Raw genomic sequence first — 9,020 nt, 5'->3', positions numbered from 1 at the left:
ATAAAGGAAAGAATCTTAAGAGCTGTGAGACAAAAGCACCAGGTAACCTATAAAGGAAAACCTATCAGATTAACAGCAGATTTCTTAACAGAAACCCTATAAACTAGGAGTGACTGGGGCCTCATCTTCAGCCTCCTCAAACAAAACAATTATCAGCCAAGAATTTTGAATCCAGTAAAACTAAGCATCATACATGAAGGAAAGATACAGTCTTCATCAGACAAACAAATGCTGAGAGAATTCACCATTACCAAGCCATTACTACTGCAGCAGGAACAGCAAGAAACAAGCCTCTTGAACACCAAACTGAGGAAGGAAGTGGCTTTTTATTCAGCCAGAAACTGTGGGGGGCAACAGCCTCAATCACTGAGCTCCTCAAGAAGCAGGTTCTCTCCCCCTTTATAGGCTTACAATGCTAAAGGGGAAACTGAAGAGAAATTATGTCATTGTCCATTGGCTGGACATCCGACCTTACAATCTTTTGGCTTCATTGATTTTGCTAGTTCATATGCAGCATGAGTGGGAACAGGCAGGGGAGGGGACTTACAGAGACAAGACAAAGGCAGTAAATTATTAGTTGGCAGAGGTGTTTCCAGGAGGGAGCCTGGGCCATGCAGATGTAGGGGCATGAACCAATGCCGGGCTCCAGCCAGTAGGGATAACATTTATTTGCAACTATTTTAAGGCTTACAGATAGCAGTGATGCTGGGAACCGAAAAGGGAGTCATTTTCCCAGCTTTTTAGTATTTTTTTTTTTTTTTACCCGTCTTCCCATCTGAAGGGGAGGAAGAGATGGAGGCCAGGAAGCAGGAGGAGGGGAGAGGGTCTCCCCTCTCACTACAAGAACTGCTAAAAGGAGCTCTAAGTCCTGAAACAAATTCTGGAACAACATCAAAATGGACCTCTTTAAAAGCATAAATCACACAGGACCTATTCAACAAAAATACAAGTTAAGAAGCAAAAACAAAAAAGCAGAAAAATCAAAGTACATACGCAACATTGCCAGATAAATGCAATGGTACTTCACATTCCAGTACTAACATTGAATGTAAATGACGTAAATGTTCCACTTAAAAGATATAGAACACAGAATGGATGAGAACTCACCAACCATCTGCTACCTTCGGGAGACTTCCCTAGCACATAAAAACTCACATAAACTTAAAGTAAAGGGGTAGAAAAAGGCATTTCTTGCAAATGGACACCAAAAGTGAGCAGGGGTAGCTATTCTTATATCAGACAAAACAAACTTTAAAGCAACAGCAGTTAAAAGAGGTAAAGAGGGACATGATAAAATGATAAAAGGCCTTGTCCAATGGGAAAATATCACAATTCTAACATATATGCACCTAACACTGGAGCTCCCAAATTTATAAAAAAATTACTGATTGAACAAAGAAATGAGATAGACAGCAACACAATGATAGTAGAGGACTTTAGTACTCCACTGACAGTACTAGACAGGTCATCAAGACAGAAAGTCAACAAAAACAATTAGATTTAAAATATACCTTGGAACAAATGGACTTAACAGATATATGCAGAACATTTTATCCAGCAACTGCACAATACACATTCTGTTCAACAGTGCATGAAACTTACTCCAAGATAGACCATAAGACAGGCCATAAAACAAACCTCAATACATTTAAGAAAATTGAAATTATATCAAGCACTCTCTCAGACCTCAGTGGAATACAACTGGAAATCAACTCCAAAAGGAAATTTCAAAACCATGCAAATACATGGTAATTAAATAACCTCCTGCGTAAGCATGGTGTCATAAACAAAAGATGTAAATTTAAAAATTCTTCAAGCTGAATGACAATAATGACACAACCTATCAAAACCTCTGGGATACAGGATACAGCAAAGGTGATACTAAGAGGAAAGTTCATAGCCCTAAATGCCTACATTGGAAAAACGGAAAGAGCACAAACTGACACTCCAATGTCAAATCCAGGAAACTAGAGAAACAAGAGCAAACCAAACACAAACCCAGCAGAAGAAAAGAAAGAACCAAGATCAGAACTGAACTAAATGAAATTGAAACAAGCAAACAAACAACATAAAAGATAAATAAAACAAAAAGCTGGTTCTTTGAAGAGATAATTAAAATTGATAGACCATTGGCAAGATTAACCAAGAAAAAAAGAGAAAATTCAAATATCCTTACTAAGAAAGGAAACAGGAGTTATTACAACTGACACCACTGAAATATAAAAGATCATTCAAGGCAATTATGAACACCTTTACATACATAAACTAGAAAACATAGAAGAGATGAATAAATTCTTTGAAAAATACAATCTTTCTAGCTTAAATCAGTAAAATTAGGTACCCTGAACAGATCAATAACAAGCAGCAAGATTGAAATGGTAATTTTTAAATTACCAACAACAAAAAAGTGCAGGATCAGATGGATTCACAGCAGAATTCTACAGGACATTCAAAGAAGAACTGGTACCAATCCTTTTGACACTATTCCACAAGATCGAGAAAGAAGGAGTCCTCTCTAATTCATTCTGTGAAGCCAGCGTCACCCTAATAACAAAACCAGGAAAAGACATAATCAGAAAAGAAAATTACAGATCGATATCATTGATGAACATAGATGCTAAAATCCTTAACAAAATACTAGCTAACTGAATCCAACAACATGTAAAAACAAAATCTACCATGATCAAGTGGGTTCCATACTAGGGATGCAGGGATGGTTTAACATACGTAAGTCAATAAATGTGATATACCACATAAACAGAATTTAAAACAAAAATCACATAATCATTTCCATAGATGCAGAAAGAGCATTCAACAAAATCCAGCATCCCTTTATGATTAAAACTTCCAACAAAATCTGCATACAAGGGACACATCTTAATTGTAATAAAAGCCATCTATGACAAACCCACAGCCAACATAATATTGAACGGTGAAAAGTTGAAAGCATTTTGCCTGAGAACTGAAACAATACATGGATGCCCACTCTCACCTCTTCTCTTCAACATGGTACTGGAAGTCCTAACCTGAGCAATCAGAGAAGAGAAAGAAATAAAGGGCATCCAAATCAGTAAAGTGGAAGTCAAACTATCACTGTTTGGTGATCATATGATCGCTTACCTTGAAAACCCTAAGGACTCCTCCCAAAAGCTCCTAAAACTGATGAAAGAATTCAGGCCAGTCATGGTGGCTCACACCTGTAATCCCAGTACTTTGGGAGGGCAAGGCGGGCAGATCATGAGGTCAAGAGAGCGAGACAATCCTGGCCAACATGGCGAAACCTCATCTCTACTAAAAATACAAAAATTAGCCAGGCATGGTGGCAGGCACCTGTAGTCCCAGCTACTCAGGCAGGAGAATTGCTTGAACCCAGGAGGCAGAAGTTGCAGTGAGCCAATATTGCACCACTGCACTCCAGCCTGGTGACAGAGAGAGACTCTGTCTCAAAAAGATAATAATAATAATTCAGCAAAGTTTCTGGATACAAGATTAGTAGCTCTTCTATACACCAACAGTGACCAAGTGGAGAATCAAATCAAGAACTCAATCTCTTTTACAATAGCTGCATACATGCATGCATAAATAAATAAATAAATAAATAAATAAAATGCTTAAGAATATACCTAGCCAAGGAATCAAAAGACCTCTACAAGGAAAACTACAAAACACTGCTGAAAGAAATCATAGATGACATGAGCAAATGGAAACACATCCCATGCTCATGGTTGAATAGAATCAATATTGAGAAAATGACCATACTGTCAAAAGCAATCTAAAAATTAAAAGCAATTCCCATCGAAATGCCATCATCATTCTTCACAGAATTAGGAAAAGTAATTCTATAATACACATGGAACCAAAAAAGAGCCTGCATAGCCAAAGCAAGACTAAGCAAAAAGAACAAATACGGAGGCATCACACTACCTGATTTCAAACTATACTATAAGGCCATAGTCACCAAAACAGCATGGTACTGGTATGAAAATAGGCACATAGACCAGTGAAAAAGGATAGAGAACCCAGAAATCAACCCAAAAACTTACAGCTAACTGCTCTTCAGCAAAGCAAACAATAACATAAATTGGGGAAGGGACACCCTTTTCAATAAATGGTGCTGGGATAATTGACTAGCCACATGTTGGAGAATGAAACTGGATTCTCATCTCTCACCTTATACAAAAATCAACTCAAGATGGACTAAGGACTTAAACCTAGGACCTGAAACTATAAAAATTGTAGAAGATAACATTGGAAAAACCCTTCTAGACATTGGCTTAAGCAATTGGCTTAGGTTACTGGCTTAGGATTTTATGACCAATAACCCAAAAGCAAATGCAATAAAAACAAAGATAAATAGCTGGGATTTAATTAAACTAAAGAGCTTTGGCATGGCCAAAGGAACAATCAGCAGAGTAAACAGACAATCCACAAAGTGGCAGAAAATCTTCACAATCTATACATCTGACAAAGGACTGATATCCAGAATCTACAACAAACTCAAACAAATCAGTAAGAAAAAATCCCATTAAAAAGTGGACTAAGGATATGAACAGACAATTCACAAAAGAAGATATACAAATAGCCAACAAACATATGAAAAAATGCTCAACATCATTAATGATCAGGGAAATGCAAATCAAAACCACAATGCAATACCACTTCATTCCTGCAAGAATGGCCATAATCAAATGATCAAAAAACAGTAGATGTTGATGTGGATGTGGTGAACAGGAAACCCTTTTACACTGCTGGTGGGAATGTAAACTTGCACAGCCTCTATGAAAAACAGTGTGGGGATTCCTTAAAGAACTAAAAACGGAACTACCATTTGATCCAGCAATCCCACTAGTGGGTATCTACCCAGAGAAAAAGAAGCCATTATACAAAACAGATACTTGTGCATGCATGTTAACAGCAGCACAATTCACAATAGCTAAATCATGGAACCAACCCAAATACCTGTCAATCAATGAGTGGATAAAGAAACTGTCATATACGTATACAATTGAATACTACTCAGCCATAAAAAGGAATGAATTAATAGCAATGGTAATGACCTGGATGAGATTAGAGACTATTATTCTAAGTGAAGTAACTCAGAAGTGAAAAGCCAAATATATGTTCTCAGTGACATGTGGGATTTGAGCTATGACGACGCAAAGGCATGAGAGTGATGCAATGGACTTTGGGGACTTAGAGGGGGCGATGATTGGGAGGAGGGTGAGAAATAGGAGACTATAAATATGATGCAGTGTATATGACTCGGGTGATGGGTGCACCAAAATCTCACAAATCACCACTAAAGAACTTATTCATGTAACCAAATACCATCTGTACCACAAAATTGATGGAAAAATAAAAAATAAATGAAATATGAAGAAAAAAGGTAACCCAAGAATGGTTAGAAGACTAAATTAAATGATAAATATAGAGAAAATGTGTTCAAAATAGTTTCATTCAGACAAGCCTCTTGTCAGACTGTTGATGAACTTATTTGTTAAGGGCAAAGGCTTCTGCACTATGTAAAATTCCCAGGATTTAGAAAAATAAAGAAATCTTCCCCATTAATGTTATAAAGTTAGTAGAACCCTGAGACCAGTACTGGAGAAATTTAACCCAAAAAAGTAAAATATACAACTTTATTTCTAAGTATGACAATAAAAATTATTGAAGTAGAACTTAGAACATTATTCCTAAGAGTTTAAGATATGAGAATAGTGGCAATAGAGTGTAAGCAAGATGCACAATAGAAGAAAAATAGCTATACATTCTACACCAACACGTATTCTAGATAATTAAGAGCTAATATTATTTCTAACAAAAATACGGTATGTAATGTTATAATGAGGGAAGCATCAGAAATTGTTAGTAAAGAAGTGACCCTTTATTCTTAAATGACACAGAAAAATCTGGCTATTTGTATTTGAAAGATATTGTTTGATACTTATGTTTTCACACTGAATTACAGGGGAAGTAAATTAGTTAGATGGTAGAGCTATTTAAAAATAGAAAGGATTGTCGTGTGGTCGGAAGGTTGTTTAGGACCAGGAGGTGTTCTTGCAAGGCTGGATCACCCTACCTGTGAGGATGCTGTGCAAATGCCGCTAAAGAATCTGCTCTGATCATTCAAGCAAAAATAATAATATTCTTTTCTCATCACTCTTTCTGAGAGAACTAATTTTCTTTTGAAGTCTTGTATTATTTTGCATGAAATGTAGGGTGTATTCTCATGTTCCTGCTTATAAACAATGCAATAAATTATGCAATCCATTTATACTTTGAGTAGGAAGCAAAATTTGCCCAGAATTAGATAGGGCAGAATAAGCACCCATAACTTGCCTCATGAGCTCAGAATATAAAGAAACACTCTGGCACCCCGTAATGTATGGCACCCACAGACTTAAGCCTGAACTCAAGCATATGGACAACAGAAGGAAAAGGTTTTATTGCTGCAGGAGGCTAACAGAGAGGCTTGTAATACAACATCTTGATCATATAAAGTTAAATTAATTGTAATATATTAGTTAACAACCAACCAACCAATTGGTAGAATTGAATCTCTGTTATAACTTAATATAGTCCGTGTTTAATCCCCCAAGGGACAATTTCTCTTTATCTTCAGAAGTTGCCTGGTAGGCACAGTTAAGTTTTACAGCATCAGGAAACCAGTGGTAGCTTAGTAACCTAAGGGCTATCTCTCTAGGAAAACGGAACTCAGGTGATCTAAAAAGCATCTGAAAGATGATCAAGAGCAAGAGAAAACTCCTGGTTTTTATTTTTGTATTTTTTCTACATTTACTTCCACATAAATGATGTTTTCTCCAGTTCTTAATTCTTATTATTTCTAAACCAATAATTCCTAATATTTGGCTTATTTAATAATTTTCTATTTGTTATTAAACAAATTAATGATATAACTTATGTCTTCTTGACTACGAAGAAACAGTAACGTATATCACTTGATGTTTGTAGGAGTTTACTTAATGGTGTACACAGGAAATGTCAGGCTGTTAATGTTTCTAAAAAGTGGGGCATCTATTTTCATCATATTCTCTGGGCTGAAAGTGATTTTTTTCCTGTGCTGAAAGTGCCTTCCATCAATAGAGTATTTAGAAAGTACTAACATTTCAGGGAAACATCGATCCCATATGGAGAACATGTTTGCCAGGGAAAAAGGTACAAAGCATTAAACTTAAAGAGAAGTAAATTCACTGAACATTGACTGACACATAATAGATTATCAATAATGTTTCTCAAATAAATGAATAAATGCATTATCTGTTAAGAAAATGAACAGGCAGATAGAAATGAACTATGAGTATTGAAAGAAAATTGGTGGAGGAAATACATTGTTTTCAATAAATTTTCAAAACCTTTATTTTCAGCAAGTTAATCTTTTAAGACACTTTGTGACAAGTAACAAGAGTTCTGAAAAGGAATACATATTTCCAACAGTACCTATATAGAAGAACAATAATGACTGAAACAAAGTAAAGGACCCAGAGTGGGAGTGAGAGACCAAATGATCGGCAGGAAGTTTTGTCATTCATTGTTTAGTGACAGGGTAGAACCTGTTGTATAGTCTATGATTTTTTTTTCTTTCAAATACATTATTCATGTACCTGTCTGGTCATTTATTTCTTTAGACATTCATTAACTGTTCATTTAACAGATACTTTTTGTGCACCTCTGTATTCCAGGCAGTTTTCTGGGCACCAAAGGGGTAGAAAATAAATGAAACAAGTCAAGTTGCTGGTTTCTTAGTGCTTCTGTGTTACTAGGAGGTTTAGGTAATAAATACACAAATATATACAGAACACATCTGATGTTATATGCTATGGATAAAATTACAGCAGGATAGGAGGATAGAGAATGCTGTATGTGAGCATGTGATTATGTTCTATATAATAATCAGGAAAGACTTCATGATAGATGACATTTGAGTTGGTGCCTGAAGATAGAGATAGAGTGAGCCATGCAAATTTCTACAGGAGAAAAAGATTATGAATTTTACTGAGCAAATTTTGGAGAGGCAAGGGGCAAATAGGAAGTGCAGATACAAAGGCAGAAGTTGCCTGAAAGCCCTGCTTACTTTCTCAAAAGGGAAGCTTCAAGCCTGGGGCAAGATCTCAGCTCTGCCTGCCATGCCAGCTGCCTGGATATAAACTCAGTGCTGTTGGTGGGGCATGGAAGGCATGAGACTGGCCTTGCTAGCTGCATGGGAGCTGGGTGAGACCTGTCACTGCTGGCTTTTCCCCACTTCCCTGGCCACCTGTATGACACAGCACAGGCAGCCATAATCCTCTTTAGAACATATAGCTCCTGAGAACAACCTGAGAACAACCCTGCTGTCTCCCACAGTGGCCTCTGTAAGACCCACTAAGGAGAGTCTGAGCTCAAACCCACCTAACCATGTCCCCACCTGATGGTTTTTCTCTACCCACCCTGGTAGCTGAAGACAAAAGGCATAATGTCTTGGAGGCTCTCTGGCCTGACCCATAGAGCTGAGAAACTTGAATACTTATCCTGGCCAACTTAGGGCAAGCTTATATTCCCCCTTCTACCACTACCGCTGTTGCTCTCTTGAAAGCACCACCTCCTGGCTGGAGGCCAACCAACTCAAGCCATTACAGCAACTCATAACAGAACAACTCTGCTCCAAAGAAGGAGAAAACAACAGCTGTTTCTGCTTTCTGCAACAGCCTGGCTAACCAGAGGTCCTGAGTATGTCCACATGACAACTTAACTGCTAGCATAACCAGCATTCAAGAAAAGCAACACTCTAAACAAAACTACAACCAAGGACTCTCACAGAGTCCACTTCACTCCCCTGCCACCACCACTGCTGGTATCCACAGCTGGGAGACATGAAAATAGATCACAGGACTCTTTGCAGACATTTCCCAGCACCAGCCCAGAGCCTGATAGTCCCACTAGTTAGCTAGACTCAGAAGGGCAGTAATAGTCTTTGAGTTCCTGCTTTCAGGAAGCCCCATCCTTAGGGGACAGGGGAGAGCACC

Source organism: Sapajus apella, unplaced genomic scaffold (genome assembly GCF_009761245.1).
Source record: "Sapajus apella isolate SASKATOON/1434 unplaced genomic scaffold, GSC_monkey_1.0 scaffold35, whole genome shotgun sequence".
Taxonomy (NCBI): Eukaryota; Metazoa; Chordata; class Mammalia; order Primates; family Cebidae; genus Sapajus; species Sapajus apella.
The sequence above is the reverse complement of the archived record's forward strand: the minus strand, read 5'-3'. Positions refer to the sequence as shown.